General features: G+C 37.2%; 1 long non-coding RNA gene across 1 annotated transcript in view; it reads right to left on the bottom strand.

Annotated features, from left to right (window-relative positions):
* The window catches only part of LOC145529785 (uncharacterized), a 29,802-nt gene extending 15,640 nt beyond the window's left edge, over positions 1 to 14,162 (bottom strand). The window contains exon 1 of the long non-coding RNA XR_014071345.1: positions 14,066 to 14,162. This is a non-coding gene — a long non-coding RNA (uncharacterized LOC145529785). The remainder of the gene's footprint in view (positions 1 to 14,065) is intronic.
* Between the last annotated feature and the right edge of the window lie 2,953 nt (positions 14,163 to 17,115).

Raw genomic sequence — 17,115 nt, 5'->3', positions numbered from 1 at the left:
ATACATATCTGCATACCTATGACATAGCTAGCCTGTGCTGTGCTTAGCGGAGAAGGCAATGGCACCCCACTGCAGTACTCTTGCCTGGAAAATCCCATGGACGGAGAAGCCTGATAGGCTGCAGTCCATGGGGTCACGAAGAGTCGGACACGACTGAGTGACTTCACTTTCACTTTTCCCTTTCATGCACTGGAGAAGGAAATGGCAACCCACTCCAGTATTCTTGCCTGGAGAATCCCAGGGACGACGGAGCCTGGTGGGCTGCTGTCTATGGGGTCGCACAGAGTCGGACACGACTGAAGCGACTTAGCAGCAGCAGCAGCAGCTGTGCTTAGTCACTCAGTCGTGTCCAGCTCTTTGCGACCCCATGGACTGTAGCCCTCCAGGCTCCTCCTGTCCATCCACGGGGATTCTCCAGGCAAGATTACTGGAGTGGGTTCCCGTGCCCTCCTCCAGATAGCTAGCCTACCTTTTGTTATTATACTCAAGACAAACTAATTCGTGTTTCTTAAATGTCAAGTATGAGGATTCTCATGACAGCAAAATTTCTAAAACAAAATGTAATGCTTCCAAAAAACAAATGTAATATTCATCAAAAGAAGAATATGTAAATATACTTTTGTGTGATAGTTCAATGGAATAATATTCAATGATGAAAATGAACAAAATGCAACTAGACACGGCATCATATGTAGAATTAATCTCACTAATGTAATGTTGAGTGAAAGCAGGCAAACACAATGGATCATATTTATTGATTTAGAATAACTTTAAAAGAAGGTGCAATGTATTGGTAGGATTAGAATTCAGAAAAGTGATTACTTTGGGAAAATAATTTACTGAGAAGAGGCACAAAGGGAACCTCTGAAATGCAAGTGATATCATATAAATTGACCTGAAGATAGTGAAAACTGTGAACATTTAGTCAGCTGTGCACTTATTATTGGGGCAATTTTTGTTATTGTTCCTTGCAGGTCTGTCGATTCTGGCTTCTTATACTTGAAACTCTGTCATCAGGTGCCTGGGAGTTGAGGGTTTGTGTGCCCTGTTTATGGCCTGTAACCATCATGAAATGATGCTCGTTATTTTCAGTAACACTTTTTACTTTGAAATTTACTTTGATATTAAAAATAGACAACCTTGATTTCTTTCGGCTGTTATGAGCATGATACATCTTTTTCCATCATTTTACTTTTAACCCGTTTGCTTCTTTAAAATGTGTTTCTTGCAAGCAATCTATAGTAAGTTCTTGATGTGTTGTTAATTTAACAATTTCTGCCTTTTTAATAGAATTTTTAGATGATTTACACTTAATATGATCATTTATATGATTGTGTTTACCATCTTGCTATTTTTTTTCTACTTGTCTCATTATGTTCTTTATTCCATTTTCCCTGTTTGTCTCACTTTTATGGATTAATTGAATATTCTGTTTTTATTATATCTTTATTTACTCACTACTTAACTAATATCAACATAGAACTTATTCTTGTTAGTGTATCAGAGGCTTTTTTAGGGTTTATTAGGGTTTATACATCTTTACCTACGTATGTTTAACTTATCAGAGTCTAAACCCTACTAAAATTACTTCTCATGTAATAGAAAACTCATACAAAAATATACCATAAATTTTCCTCTCCTGGTCTTTGTGCTTTTGCTGTCATACATTTTATTGCTACATATATTATAAACTCCACAATCCTATTACTATTTTTGCCTTAAGATTCGTGCAAATTTTATAAATATATTTATTCTGGTAAAAAGTTTACTAAAATGAGAGAAAGCTTTAATATCACATATATCTAAAGTTAAAATCAATTTTATTAAATATCCATTGTGGTTAAAATATTTTAAAATTCTAAGAAAAACTGTTGTTTAGTTGCTAATTCACGTTCGACTCTTTTGTGAGCCCCACGGACTGTAGCCCTCCTGGCTCCTCTGTCCGTGGTATTTTTCAGGCAAGAATACTAAGGTGGTTCCCATTTCCTTCTCCAGGGAATCTTCCTGACAGACCCAGGGATTGAACCCATGTCTCCTGTTTGACAAGGAGGTACTTTACCACTGAGCCACCAGGAAAGCTAAGAAAAATCAGCAAATACTTAAAACTGAATCACATAATCAAATGAAAACCCTACATGTGAAAACAGATGGCTTGCTAACAAAACAGCATTTAAAGTGAAACCTACAATTCTAACAGAAGCCCAGCTACACTTATCAGAAAACAAAGTACTAGTCAGTAACAAAGGAACTAAGAATTCAGTTCAAGGAGTGAGAAACAGAAGTTAGTAAACCCAAATAAAGCAGCAGAACTGATTGATAAAAACAGTGAGAAAAAGTAAAAACCGATTGAAAGAAAAGATTTGAACATAAAACTAAAGACTAGTTTCTAAAAGGACACTATAGACAAAACTCTGAGAGGTATGATGAAGAAAAAGAAAGATGAAAATAAACACTGAATGTAAGGTAGTTATACTGACCAATTTAACAGAGGTTTTAAAAGTGTTGAAAGGGTATGATGAAATATACATGATTAAATCCATAAAACTTGATCAAATGAATTAATTTTCAAAATATATTAAACACTAGATTTTGAAGAGGAAAATTTAAAAATCCATTAGATTATATTTTTAATATATTGAAATGGAATCCCAAGCCTTACCCTCCACCACCATGACAAGAAAAGTAAAAAATTTTAAATTCAACAATATAGATGTTATTGTGGCTGTGGAGTAACAGGTACCTTCATGTATTTATGGTGGAAGTGAGAGCTGGAAGTCATGGTTTTAGAAAATAATCTATTATTTGAAATAAAATCAAGTACACATGTACTTAAATGGCATTGTATATATAAATATGGAAGGCTTCCCCAGTGGCTTAGCAGTAAAGAATCCGCTTTACTGGAGAAATGCAGGACACGCAGGTTTGATCCCTGAATTCGGACAATCCCCTGGAGCAGGGCACGGCAACCCATTTCAATATTCATACATCCATCCATACATGACTACTGGAAAAACCATAGCTTTGACTGTATGGACCTTTGTCAGCAAAGTAATGTCTTTGCTTTTTAATATGCTCGTTGCTCTTATCTTTTGGTCATAATATCTAGGTTGGTCATAGCTTTTCTTCCAAGGAGCAAGTGTCTTAATTTCATGGCTGCAGTCACCGTCCACAGTGATTCTGAAGCCCAAGAAGATAAAATCTGTCACTGTTTCCACTTTTTCCCATCTATTTTCCATGAAGTGATGAGGCAGGATGCCATGATCTTAGTTTTTTGAATGCTAAGTTTTAAGGCAGCTTTTTCATTCTCCTCTTTCACCCTCATCAAGAGGCTCTTTAGTTCCTCTTTGCTTTCTGCCATTAGAGTGGTTTCATCTGAATATCTGAAGTTGTTGATATTTCTCCCAGCAATTCTGATTCTAGCTTAAGAGCCATCCATCCTGGCATTTCACATAATGTACTCTGCATATAAGTTAAATAAGCAAGATGACAATATACAGCCTTGACGAACAAGATAATTTATAATATGTAATGACTGAAAAAAGTTCAAAGCTCCTTGTTATTCCCAGATGATAGATGAAATCTCTACAGAAAATTATTTAGAAAGATGAACAAGCTCAGCAAGAATATTAGATTAGTATATAATATAATATAAAATAATAATTGAAAATAATCAGAGTCCTATAGATCAGCAACAACAATAATTTATGCAATGAGAAAGATTACATCTTATGGTTGCTAGGGGTGGAAGGGATAGTTTGGGAGTTTGGGATGGTCATGTATACACTGATATATTCAAAATGGAAAACCAACAAGGACCTATTGTATAGCACAGGGGAAAAACAAAGATTACATATGAAACAGAAAAATAAATCAGGTAAAGATCTTGTAATATATTTAACAAAGCTATGAATGATCTTTCAGAGTAAAAATATAAAATTTAACTAAAGGGCTTTTAAAAAGACCAAAATAAGCATAGATCTATACCATAGTAAATTGGAAGAATCAATGTAATAAAATGGTCAATTCTTACCATATTATTCCAAAAGTTAAAAGCAAACTTAATTACTGTTAAATGTCAAAAGGGTTTTTCTTAGGATTTAAGAATCTATTCCTAAAATTCATATAAAGAAATAAAACAACAAGCACCCAATGTACTTCTGAAAACAGTGAAAAGGTTAAAAGGCAATGGAGTGACGGATAGTTAAGATTTCAAATATGTATGATGCTCAGTCTCTCAACTTATCATGTTACATCAGGATTTTTCAACATTGATACTTGTAACATTTGGACCAGATAATTCCTTGTTGGGGGCAAAGTGTCCTATGCATTATAGAATGTTTAGTAGTATCCCTGACATCTACTTCTGCAGTAATAACAGCCAAAAATGTCTCCAAACATTGCCAAATGCTCCCTGAGGTGGGGAAATCACCCTGGTTGAGCATCACTGTGCCGTGGTGCTATACTAAGTCGCTACAGTTGTGACCAACTCTTTGTAACCCCATGACTGTAGCCCGCCAGGCTCCTCTGTCCTTGGGATTCTCCAGGCAAATTCAACCCACTTGAGTGGGTTGTCATGCCCTCCTCCAGGGGATCTTTCCAACTCAGGGATCAAACTCGAGTCTCTTGAGTCTCCTACATTGGAGAATTCTCTACCTCGAGCACAACCTGGGAAATAATTAAAACCATTTAATACTAGCATAGGTGTGGACATGCAAATTAATTATCATTACAAAGAGGAAAGAAGAATCAGACCAACCTGAAGAAGAATTTGGGATATATAGAAGTGCTATTACAAGTTAATGGGGAAAATTTAGTAGAGAATACTGCAACAATTAGAAATTTATAGAAAATGATAAATCACATAGATTTCTGCCTTCTACACAAAAGTAAATCTCTGGTTGTTTAAAAAAATTATGTGAAGATTTGAATATAAAATTAAAGCAGTACACAAACATTAACCAGTATTTTCATTTCTATAAAGCAACACTTCAGACATATATTTAAGAAGATATTTAAAAATATATTTCCTTTGGCACAGTCTGTCATTGCAAAAATATGCAAACTCTCCATCATTAAGAGAAATAAACTTCATGTATCATTCAGTACTATGTATCTGTTAAAATGAAATAACTGAATCTAAAATTATCACCATGAATAAACCTCAAACATATAATACCAAGAACAGAAAGGAAGTTGCAAAGTGATACTTAGAGTAAGATATTTTATATTTAAAATGTTAAAACCTTCAAAACAATAATATATATTATATATGGTTGCCAACAAGTGTATTAAATATATAGAACCCCATAAAGGAAATTTCTTACCTGAGAAGGGAGGGAAGGCAATGAGATGATATGGGATTTTAATTACATGCTTATATAGTCTACAGTTTAAAAAAAGGAGTCCTGAATAAAAGTTGGCAACATTTTAATAGATGTTAGTACTTGACATCAAACATTAAAATTTATATTTCTATATATGAAAATGTGCTGTTAAAAATAAAAAAAGTATTATTGGTTCTGTCTGTCATATTGATTAAATATATTTTTAATGTCTAATGGAAGGAAAGGTATGACAAACCTAGACAGCATATTAAAACAAAGACATCACTTTGCCAACAAACGTCCATACAGTCAAAGCTATTGTTTTTCCAGTAGTCATGTATAGATGTGAGAGCTGGACCATAAAGAAGTCTGAGCACCAAGAATTCATGCTTTCGAATTGTGCTGGAGAAGACTCTTGACAGTCTCTTGGACAGTAAGGAGATCAAACTAGTCAATCCCAAAGGAAATCAACGCTGAATATTCATTGGAAGTACTGTTGCTGAAACTGAAACTCCAATACTTTGGCCACCTGATGTGAAGAGCTGACTCATTGGAAAAGACTGATTCTGGGAAAGGTTGAAGGCAGGAGGAGAAGGGGATGACAGAGGACAAGATGGTTGGATGGCATCACTGACTCAATGGCCATGAGTTTGAGCAAACTCCAGGAGATGGTAAAAGACAGGGAAGCCTGGCGTGCTGCAGTTCATGGGGCCGCAAAGAGTTGGACATGGCTTAGCGATTGAACAACAACAAAGGGATAAAATTAAATCTATCTATAGAAATAAAAAAAAATAATTAAAATGAGTGACTGAAAGGCCATTCATAACCTCCAATGATGGCTTTCCATCTGCATTCTTCCCCCTATAAAATTGTCCTTGCACGAAGGCAGGATGTTCTCTGGTTTTACTAATAGAATTTCCAGGTTGCCTCAATGTGAACTGATGATGTGGATTTGCCTTTTCTTGTTTTGAAGAGATTTGCTTGTAAGATCATTATTAGAACACATGCACTCAAAACCTTTTTCTGTTTTGTTGTGTGACTTTTAGGCTAGGATGAATTAAAATTTAATTTCTACATTACAGATAATGGATAAGTCAATGCTATTTTACTTTCCTGTTTATTAATGAGCTTTCCCTCTCTTCTTCTCTTTCTCTTCACTCTTCCCTTCTTTTTCTCACCTCAACCCATTCCTCTCTGTTCTCATTTGCTTTAACATCCTTTCACCAGTCTTATCTTTCTCTTCCAAAGCCAAAATAATGATGCACATTATTCTTATCTGGGTCTCTCCCCACGTCTCTATTTCCAGAACAGATTTAACTTAACTAGTGGGTCATTGATTCGATGTTTACACAGCCACACTGGGTCTTTATTGCTCTATTCATTTATCTTATTAGGGGAAATGGGATTAGTTCTACTTTAATTGTGTCATCCCTAAAGATAACAAGAACTCTGTTAAGGTTTGGGGAAAATATATAGTGGATCATGGATAATATTTCAAAATATTTAAAAAAATATTTTGACAGGAGGCCTCCAACTTCCTTAACTTTTTTATACTGAAAATAAAACAAAATAATAAAAAACTGAGTGCTGTTTATCTTGCTTTCCACAGTCGGAGTTAACAGCTCCTTATTCATTAAGTAGATGCAGACACAAGACTCTAGTTGATGTCTCCTGTTTGTGTTTTTTTTTTTTTTTTTCTATTCAGGCTCCTCTTCTAAATCTCATATCCACTCAAATTGTTGTCACTCTGTTTTGAAGCTTCTCTTTCCTTATATTGTTTTCCAACTCAGATCTATAAACAGTAGGCAGTGCCGTACCATTTACAAGTATGAATTCTCTGGCTGAAATGAACCCAATTCACCGCTCTCTTAGGAAATGCTTTGTCTCCATAGGGTACAGATCGGGTTCGAATAGGGTTTGACAATGAGAGGGTCATTGCCATGGCCTCTGTGAAAGTACTTGTAATCCACCCAGAGCCTGAATTACCTTTGTCTCTCTCAGAAGCAAAATGGAGCCAATGAGTGTCCATGCTGCAACTTTATGATAGGATTCCTGACCAACAGAGCTCTATCACTATGGAGACCAAGGTCTCTACTCAGTGTTCCTAGAGACAGCAGCAGAAGCAGTAGAGGAATCACGGCCATTGAGAAAGATCTGATGCCAAACTTACAGAAAGCCTGGAAGTAAGGATAAATCCATCATGTGTTTCATTTCTCCCCATAAAACACTGAATAAACCTTTTGTGATATGTTGGTGAGTCCTTATTTGCAATCAGAGGATGTTACCTTTTTTGATTCTCTCTCTCTCTCTGTTAAGCTCAGTCATGTTTGACTCTTTGCAACTTTATGGACTGTAGCCCACCAGGCTCCTCTGTCCATGGGATTTTTCAGGCAAAAATACTGGAGTGGGTTGCCATTTCCTCCTCTAAGGGATCTTCCCAACCCAGGGATCGAACCCACATCTCCTGATTTTCCTGCGTTGCAGCCAGATTCTTTACCACTGAGCCACCAGGGAAGCTGTACCATTTTCTATTACAAATTGCAAATTCGGTTTTCAAATTCAATTATCCCAGAAACAGCCAACCAAACAACTTCGCAGTGTTTGAAAAGAAACACAAGTGACACCCAGGCTTATAAACGCATATATAGATACAAAACATTTTAGCCTTGGCAAAATTGAAAATTGTCAATTCCAGCTCTGGACTGGGGTTAAGAGTCAGGGAGAAGGTTTTGGGTGAAAAGACATATGACAGACTTGGATTTGTGTGTTCTCTGGAACAGTATTCCAAAATGATCCTCCATGAGGGACACTTTCTTTGTGTGTGTAACCAATTAGACTTGGGAAAGGACTTCCCAGATGGCCCTAGTGGTAAAGAACCTGCCTGCCAATGCAGGAGACATAAGAGATGCATGTTGGATCCCTGGGTCAGAAAAATCCCCTGGAGGAAGGCATGGCAACCCACTCCAGTATTCTTGCTTGAAGAATCCCAAGGACAGAGGAGCCTGGTGGGGTCACAGAGTCAGATATGACTGAAGTGACTTAGCACCTCAGGAGACTTGGGAAAAACTGCATAATGCCCCTCTGCCTACAGATTTTTGAGGCATACTGGCACATCTAAGATTCCAGAAATAAAAAAATATTTTACTTTGTTTACTTAGCATTCCTCACCTTTGACCACAAAAGCACTTCTCTTAAGAATCCTTATTAGCAGTTCTTGGAACTTTCATTTCACAAATTCACTTTGCAAAATAATGATGCAGAATAAACATACTTCAAATTGTGGAGAACATACCATTGAAAATATGACTCATCTCTCAAGATAAGCTCTTCCCATGAAAATCCACAGACATTTACAAAACGTATTTTGTGGCCAGCCTGTTTAGGACCTTGGTATTCCAAGTATGCTTCTTGGAACAGCAGCATGGCACCCTCCCCAACCCCCTCCACCCATTAAGCTTGTTAGAAATGCAGAACTCTGGCCCTGCCTCAGACCTATTGAATCAAAATCTTGCATCATATACAGGAGCCCCAGTTGATTCCTGTTCACAAAAAAAAAAAAAAAAAAGTTTGAGGAAGACTATTTTAGGAGACATTCTTTCTAAAATACACAAATTCTATCCCTTTCTGCATAAAGATTGGAAAACGAACTAGAATGAACACCAAGGTTCATGACATTTATATTTTTAAAGTTGAGCACTGAACAATTTTAGAGAGAAAAAAGTGTTAAAATACCATGTCAACCTTGAATAGATGGCTGATTTGAATTAACACATATTAGGATTGAATTTGAATCAAAATAACTAGGTTGGTTATGTATTATGAAACATGGGGATAGCGGAGGCACTGCACAGCCAGAGCAAAGATTAACTCTCACCTGTTTAGGACTTAGAGCAATTTACGTGTGAGAAAGGAAAGGTATTTAATAGCATATATGCAATATGGTCATATTGACACATTATATGCGGAATCCACATTTTTTTAATTTTTATTGGAATATAGTTGTTTTGCAATATTGTGTTAGTTTCAGGTATATACAGCAAAGTGATTTACATATATATATATTGCTTTTGTTGTTGTTTAGTTGCTAAGTCATGGCCAGCTCTTTTGCAACCCTACGGACTATAGCCTGCCAGGCTCCTCCGTCCATGGGCTTTCCCAGGCAAGAATACTGGAGTGAGTTGCCATTTCCTTCTTCTCCAGGGAGTCTTCCCAACTCAGGATCTAACTTATGTCTCCTGCATTGGCAGGCAGACTCTTTACTACTGAGACATCAGGGAAGCCCATATATATATATATATATATATATGTATGTATGTATATATGTATGTATATAGTTGTTATTGTTTAGTCCATAAGTCATGTCTGACTCTTGTGACTTTATGAACTTCAGTTGCCAGGCTTCCCTGTCCTTCACCATCTCCCAGAGCTTGCTCAGACTCATGTCCATTGAGTCAGTGATGCCATCCGACCATCTCATCCTCTGTCGTCCCCTTCTCCTCCCGCCTTCAGTCTTTCCCAGCATCAGGGTCTTTTGCAAAGAGTCAGCTCTTCATATCAGGTGGCCAAAGTATTGGAGCTTCAGCTTTGGTATCAGTCCTTCCAATGAATATTCAGGGTTGATTTCTCTTAGGATTGACTGATTTGATCTCCTTGCTGTCCCAGGGACTCTCAAGATTATTCTCCAACACAACAGTTCGAAAACATAAATTCGTCGGTGCTCACCTTCTTTGTGGTCCAGCTGTCACATCTGTACATGACTACTGGAAAAGCCATAGCTTTGACTATACAGACCTTTGTTGGCAAAATGATGTCTCTGCTTTTTAATATACTGTCTGCTGCTGCTAAGTTGCTTCAGTCATGTCCAACTCTGTGCGACCCCATAGACGGCAGCCCACCAGGCTCTGCCGTCCCTGGGATTCTCCAGGCAAGAACACTGGAGTGGGTTGCCATTTCCTTCTCCAATGCATGAAAGTGAAAAGTGAAAGTGAAGTCGCTCAGTCGTATCCGACTCTTCACAACCCGGTGGACTGCAGCCTACCAGGCTCCTCTGTCCATGGGATTTTCCAGGCAAGAGTACTGGAGTGGGTTGCCATTGCCTTCTCCAAATATGCTGTCTAGGTTTGTTATAGCTTTTCTTCCAATGAGCAATCACCTTTTAACTTCATGGCTATATACATATATACATATGCTGCTGCTGCTGCTGCTAAGTCTCTTCAGTCGTCTGCGACTCTGTGCGACCCCATAGACAGCAGCCCACCATGTTCCCCCGTCCCTGGGATTCTCCAGGCAAGAACACTGGAGTGGGTTGCCATTTCCTTCTCCAATGCATGAAAGTGAAAAGTGCAAGTGAAGTTGCTCAGTCATGTCCAACTCTTCGCGACCCCATGGACTGCAGCCTACCAGGCTCCTCCGTCCATGGGATTGTCCAGGCAAGAGTACTGGAGTGGGTTGCCATTGCCTTCTCTGATATATACATATATATACATATACATATATACATATTCTTTTTTAGATTCTTTTTCATTAAAGATTATTTTAAGATATTGAGTAGAGTTCCCTGTGCTATATAGTAGGTCCTTGTTGGTTAACTATTTTATATATAGCAGTGTATACATTCTAATGCCAAACTCCTAATCTACCCCTCTCCCCTTCCTCTTTGATATCTGTAAATTTGTTTTCTATGTCTATGAGTCTATCTATTTCCGTTTTTTTTAAATAAGCTCAAGCATATCATCTGTTTTTAGATTTCATGATCAGCAATATCACATGATATTTGTCTTTGTCTGACTTACTTCACTTTAGTATGACGATCTCCAGGTTGCAGAATCCTCATTTCATTCACATTCTTGTAAGAGGACCAAACACCAAGTTTAGAAATATTTTAATTGAAATAACTATTGTAGCACTTGTTCATTTACTCATTCACTGAGTCATTAATTCATTTTGCACATGTGCTCTTTGAGTATAATACTGTCCTCTGACCAATGAGAAATTTCCTCTCTCTCTCCTGCTCATGCTTAGTTGTGTCCGACTCTGCAACCCCATGAACTGTAGCCTGCCCTCTGTCCATGGGATTTACTAGGCAAGAATACTGTAGACGGGCACATAATCTAGTATACTAGATGTATTAGAAATAATCTACCGTTTTGAATACATGCATATTATAAGGTTATAGCAAGGAGTTTCATTAATCAGAAACATACATGACAAATGTTAGGTACCAGAGGATTTGGGGTTTAGATTAAGGATTAAGGATTTGGAAAAAGCCTCCACCTCATTGTTTATCTGTGCATTTTCATACCACTGGGAGTTGGTGGAGAATCAGTGTACTATATAGGCTAGAGGAGTAAGATGTCCAAGTCTCGGTTGTTAGTCCTGTTTGACTGACTGCTTTCCTCATTAAATTACTGTTCAATGATTTTTCTGAACAATGGTTCTCCGAAGACCATAACTTCCCAGTGAAAGGGCTCAGAGTTCTTACCTCTCAAGTTAGGAAAAAGAGATCTTGCAGAAATAGTTATGAGTGATTAAAGGATAAAAAAACATCATCACAATTTAAGAAGAGAAAGCCGTCTTTGCCAGCAATCAAGCTAATGGAATATCTGAGCCAGAAATCGTGTTGTGTGTGCAGACGAGTGTGTTTGCATGTGTGTGTGTGTATGTTACTTCAAACAACTTGGAAGACTCAGTATCATTATATTAATTTTACAATTGAGGAAAGATAAGCCCAGAGAGGTTAAGTTCAGAGCTAGTAGTAGCAGAATAAGAAAGCAAACATGTAAAACTAGGCTCTTAACCTTTATTCCTTTATTCTTAACCTCAGCACCACTGCCATTGGGGCAGGATGACTTCATTGTGGGGCATTATTCTGTGCATTGTAGAACATTTAGAAACATTTGTACCTCTACCTACTGAATACCAGTACACATCTGTCCCCTTCCCTTTATCCCCCAGTTGTGGTAGCCAGAAATATCTCCAGACATTGCCAGATGTCCTCCGAGGGAAAATTATCCCTAGTTAAAAATGACTGTTCTATTCATAGTAAGTCCCTGTGATCCTGAATGTGTAAGCATTTTATGATAAATCATCTAATGAACATGGGCCACTCTTACAACTTGATTAATGTAGGTGGTTTAGCAGGTTGCCTATGGTTGCTTTCATTTTGTTTTAGGGAACTGATTTGTCCTCATTTTTAGCCATGTAGTTCTGGTGAAGACAAATAATTATAGTTTTTCCCCTGCCGTCTCCAAGTCTCACGACAGAAATATGACCAAAGCAAGAATCAGGGTCTTTTCTGGTTCCTTTCCTCCTCAGTGAAGACAGTTTATGTGAGAGCTAAGGATTAGCCTGGGAAAGATTTGACTAAAGAATGATGTCAGTGGGAAGAAATAAGAACTTATGTTTTTCATATCCCAGGTCTACCATCCCTCTACTTAATATCCTATGGCTTTGTGGTTTATCTCCACCTTGACTCTATAGGCTTTTCAGATGTTTTTATCAATAAAACTAGTAGTTTTATTAGTTAACTTAAACTAGTTTGGGTTTGCTTTCTGTCACTTATAACCAAAGAATCCCCGCTAACAGAATTTAATAGACAAGGGACTCTAAATGTCATAACCTTAAGGAAGAAACACGTTCCTATCCTCAGATCCCACCTCAACCCCCTTCCCCACCCAATATAAACACTTAGACCAGAAAACCAACTAAGAGTCAGCCCTTTCCTACTTTAAAAATAATCCCATGTTACTGGAGGAAGTCTTCCAAAGGTCCCCCAATTTTGGTTTAAGAGCTTCTCCCTAGATTAGAGGTAATCAAAATATAAGGAAAGGATCATTTTAAATGAATTTGACTAATGATATCTGTGTTAAGTGGAGAAAAGATCTGTTTATTTATAAAAAGATTACTAGTATTATAATCATATTTGTTAGGATTTAGAAAAAGATAACAAATAATTCAATCAAGAATGGCCCCAAAGATACAGAATATGGTGTCTGACACATAGAGAACAGACGGTGTCAATAACCCAGTAGGAGATGATTAGGTTGTAAATCAAGGCACTTTCCATGGAGATAAAGTAGCAAGGTGATGTGAAAGACAATATTTAAGTACACAGGGGATATAAAGCATCATGGAATGAAATGAATGACCCCTGCTGGAGTAGAAGTGCAGGGTGGTAAATACAAGGTGGTATTAATGGCGTATAGGAGAATTTTCTTAAGCTTTGCGGGGGAAGGTTAGAAAGTAAACTGTTTTGTCACATTCATTTTAAGGGTTTGACATGATTCTGTGTAGGAAAAACCTTTAATTCTGGAAAATCAAGAGTGTATTCTAACATAACCCCTTCAAAAAGGAGCCAGGAGACCAATTATTTTGCCTTCTTGGACTTCATGATAAAAAAAGGATAAGGATTCTCAATTTTCTTTTTACATGTTGCAGCTTTATTTACTGGAATAGACAGGAAATCAAGCCAGGATGGGCAGGAATAACACTGTGTGTGAGAAATGTCAGTATTATATCCCATTAGAACCAAGGCATGATTAAGAGAGTAAATAAGGAGAAAGGGGGGGGCAAAAAATAGGAAGGTAAAGAGAGATGGAAAGAAAAAGAAAAAAGACAAGAGAAAAGGGAGAAGGAGACAGAAGAAATGGGCAGTTTCCATCATCTGTGAGGCCAGGCCAGGGGACCATAATGGAGCTTCTTTTTTTTTTTTTTTCTTGAAACGTGAACATATTTTTCCTTACCTCTCAGCTCCAACTTTTTGCTGTTTATGCTCTAGGACACATCCTCATTCTTCATCTCATTGAATAAAACCCCTTCTTCCCTTCGTGCCCCCATCCTAAAAGACATCAAAGATCAAGTTAAGCTTGTCATTTCCTTGGAATCCAGCATCTGAGTTCTACACTGGAAATACAGGGCCATTTGAGTTTGGCTGGAGATGCTCCGCATTTAAGCAAACCCATTCTGATTGCCTTTGCTATTATGGACCTCATCTGGTATGGATCTGAACCTTACTTTTTTTTTTTTTTTTTTTCAATTTTTTGGCTGCGGCACGAGGCATGTGGGATCTTAGTTCCCTGATCAGGGATCAAGCCTGCACCCCCTGCATTGGAAGCTCAGAATCTTAATGCTGGGCCACCAGGGAAGTCCCAGATCCCTCTATTGAGACGCACTGTTGGGATCCTAGGAATACTAACATGAGAAGGATGGCTTTCCTACAACAAGGCAGCAGTAACAATGAAAAGATTTTCTTAGTCAAATTGTTTCCAAGGTCACCTACAATCAAGTTAAAACCCTGTTAAGAAGAATAACCTCAACAGTCACCATTTGACATAAATGCTGGATCCTGCCTCACTTAACACTATTCTTACTAAAGCAGGTGTGTGGAAGCGGGGAAGAGGTCTGTGCTTTTGAACTGAATAGGCTCAAGCCAAAAAAAAACCTGACTAAGCTCCTGGATTAGTTTAAAAGGAAAAATAAAAAAAAAAAAAATGGCAAAAAGAAATTATTGGCTTCCCAGCATCTAATGCTACTAAGAAAGTAAAATATATGGTCTTCTTATCTTCCTAACTTACTTAGGTTATTAAACCTCCATCTTTTTTATTTGTTTTTGCCACATTTGCTGTTTATTTTGGTAAAGTATTTAAAAGTAAATGGCAAGCACCATGACAGTTTATTTCTAAACACTTTAGCATGCATTTATTTGAAATGAATACTTCTTAAAAAACATTTTAAAATACTTTAATACTTATTTAAAAGTATTTTAAAATACTTAAAATTTTTTTTTAATATTTTAATTTTAAAACATATATCCATAATACCACTTTCCACATGAAGCTAACAATCCGCTAAAATCATTTAATAGCCAGTCCATGTCAAATTTCCTTACTTCTTCCCAAATATCTTTTACAGATAGTTTTTAAAAACAAGAACCCAGCCAAATACTATTCATTTAATTTGGTTGCAAAATCATTGAAGTTTCTTAAATCTGTAAAAGTTAAACTTCTCTCTTTTAATTCAGATATGACAAATATCTAGAAAATTGCCAGTCCTTTCCCTTTGCACCCTGGCCAATTGCACAGCTGATCATAATAGTTTTCTATTCATCTAGAATAAGACCTCAGAATCCTTCTTAGCACAGTATATCACAAAGCTGCTATTGATAGATGATTATCACTGTATGAACTCTACTTATCAACTCTGTCATGCTGAGGAGAGAAAAAGAAAGTAGTTTCACATATGCAATAGTTGGCATCCTTGAAATTGGCTAACTTGGCATACGACCTGGTGAAAAGGTGAAAATCTGGCAACTCCCACAAAATACTGACATTTTTTTTGGTGTAGTTCCAGAGCTAGACTTAGAGTCAACTAGACTTAGGTGATTAATGGTCTATCAGATATAAAGATGTTTATTTTAATTAAAGCATTTTGATTGACATTATTAAATGCTTCCCAGGTGGCACCAATGGTAAAGAATCCACTTGCCAATTCAGGAGATACAGGAGACACCGATTCCTGGGTCAGGAAGAGCCCCTGAAGTAGAAAATGGCAACCCATTCCAGAGTTCTTGCCTGGCAAATCCCATGGACAGAGGAGCCTGGCGGGCTACAGTCCATGGGGTTGCAAAGAGTCGGACATGACTGAGCATGCACGCACTGATTTGAAATAGGGAGTTTTGTCCACTGTACTTTTGCTGTATCACATTATTGTCCATGTATATCCTTGTTTTACACATGGAAACACGGAGCTTTAGGACACGTGCCATTAAATGTTCGAATCATAAGGCTCATTTGCATTTCTTTGATTCCATGATAACCAAACATTTGCATATGCTTGATTCCCCTTTCCCTATAGGAAAAACATAATGTCCTGATCTTGCTAATGCAAGTATGCTGATTTACAAAAGCTAGGCTTCTCACTTGTATTCTATACAAATATATTGAAATTCTAATTCTCTTCATTCCCTTAAAACTAAATTTTGCACAGTCCTGCAAGTAATTTCCCTGATTCTTTTTTTTTTTCCCCCTGATAATGGTAGATGTAGTGTCTCAATAAAAAGAACCAGCTTTCCGGAGTAGTCATCTGTCCCTTTCATTATAATTCGAGTAAATAGAATAGCTGAGTGATTAAGCAAAGAATTTGGATCAGACAAGTTAGAATTACAACTTTCTTGTTGTGTGACCTTCAGTGAACTCCAAAATCTTTCTAAAACAGTTTGTGCTTGTGAAATAGTAATAATGGAATTTATTAGTGCTGTAAGCTTCTTGTACAGATTAAATAAAATGTTGAAGAGATGCACTTAGGAGTCCCATTAGTTAGTACTCAGTGTATATTAGCTTTTGTCATGATTTCTTCTTTCTAATTTCAATGGCATTAAATTACCACATGAGGAATTTGATGACATGTTCATAGCATCAGGTCCCTAATAATTTTATACCCGTGAGACCTAAACTTACTTTTTGAACTTAATCAACCATTGTTCATGCTATCCCATATTCTTAATGGTGAGAAATCTATTTTCCATATAATTACTTAAAAGGACATTTTAACTACAGTAGCAATTTCAACTGACTTCATGTCATTTCTTAGTCACTCAGTGTCAGAAAGCCCAACTGCTCTTCAGGGAACTAGTGTCTCCCAAGCTTTCTCATGTCAGGTTGGTCTACCACAATCATAGGAAAAATATCACATCATTCAAAGGCATCTCAGGCACCTAAAAAAGCATATGCTCTGATAACTATTGTGCAGAGTGAATTACACAGATGTAGCCGCAGCAATCTAGGACCTCATATTG

Source organism: Giraffa tippelskirchi, chromosome 12, assembly GCF_054371585.1.
Source record: "Giraffa tippelskirchi isolate mGirTip1 chromosome 12, T2T-mGirTip1v1.2.pri, whole genome shotgun sequence".
Lineage (NCBI taxonomy): Eukaryota > Metazoa > Chordata > Mammalia > Artiodactyla > Giraffidae > Giraffa > Giraffa tippelskirchi.
This window is presented reverse-complemented; position numbering and strand designations above follow the sequence as displayed.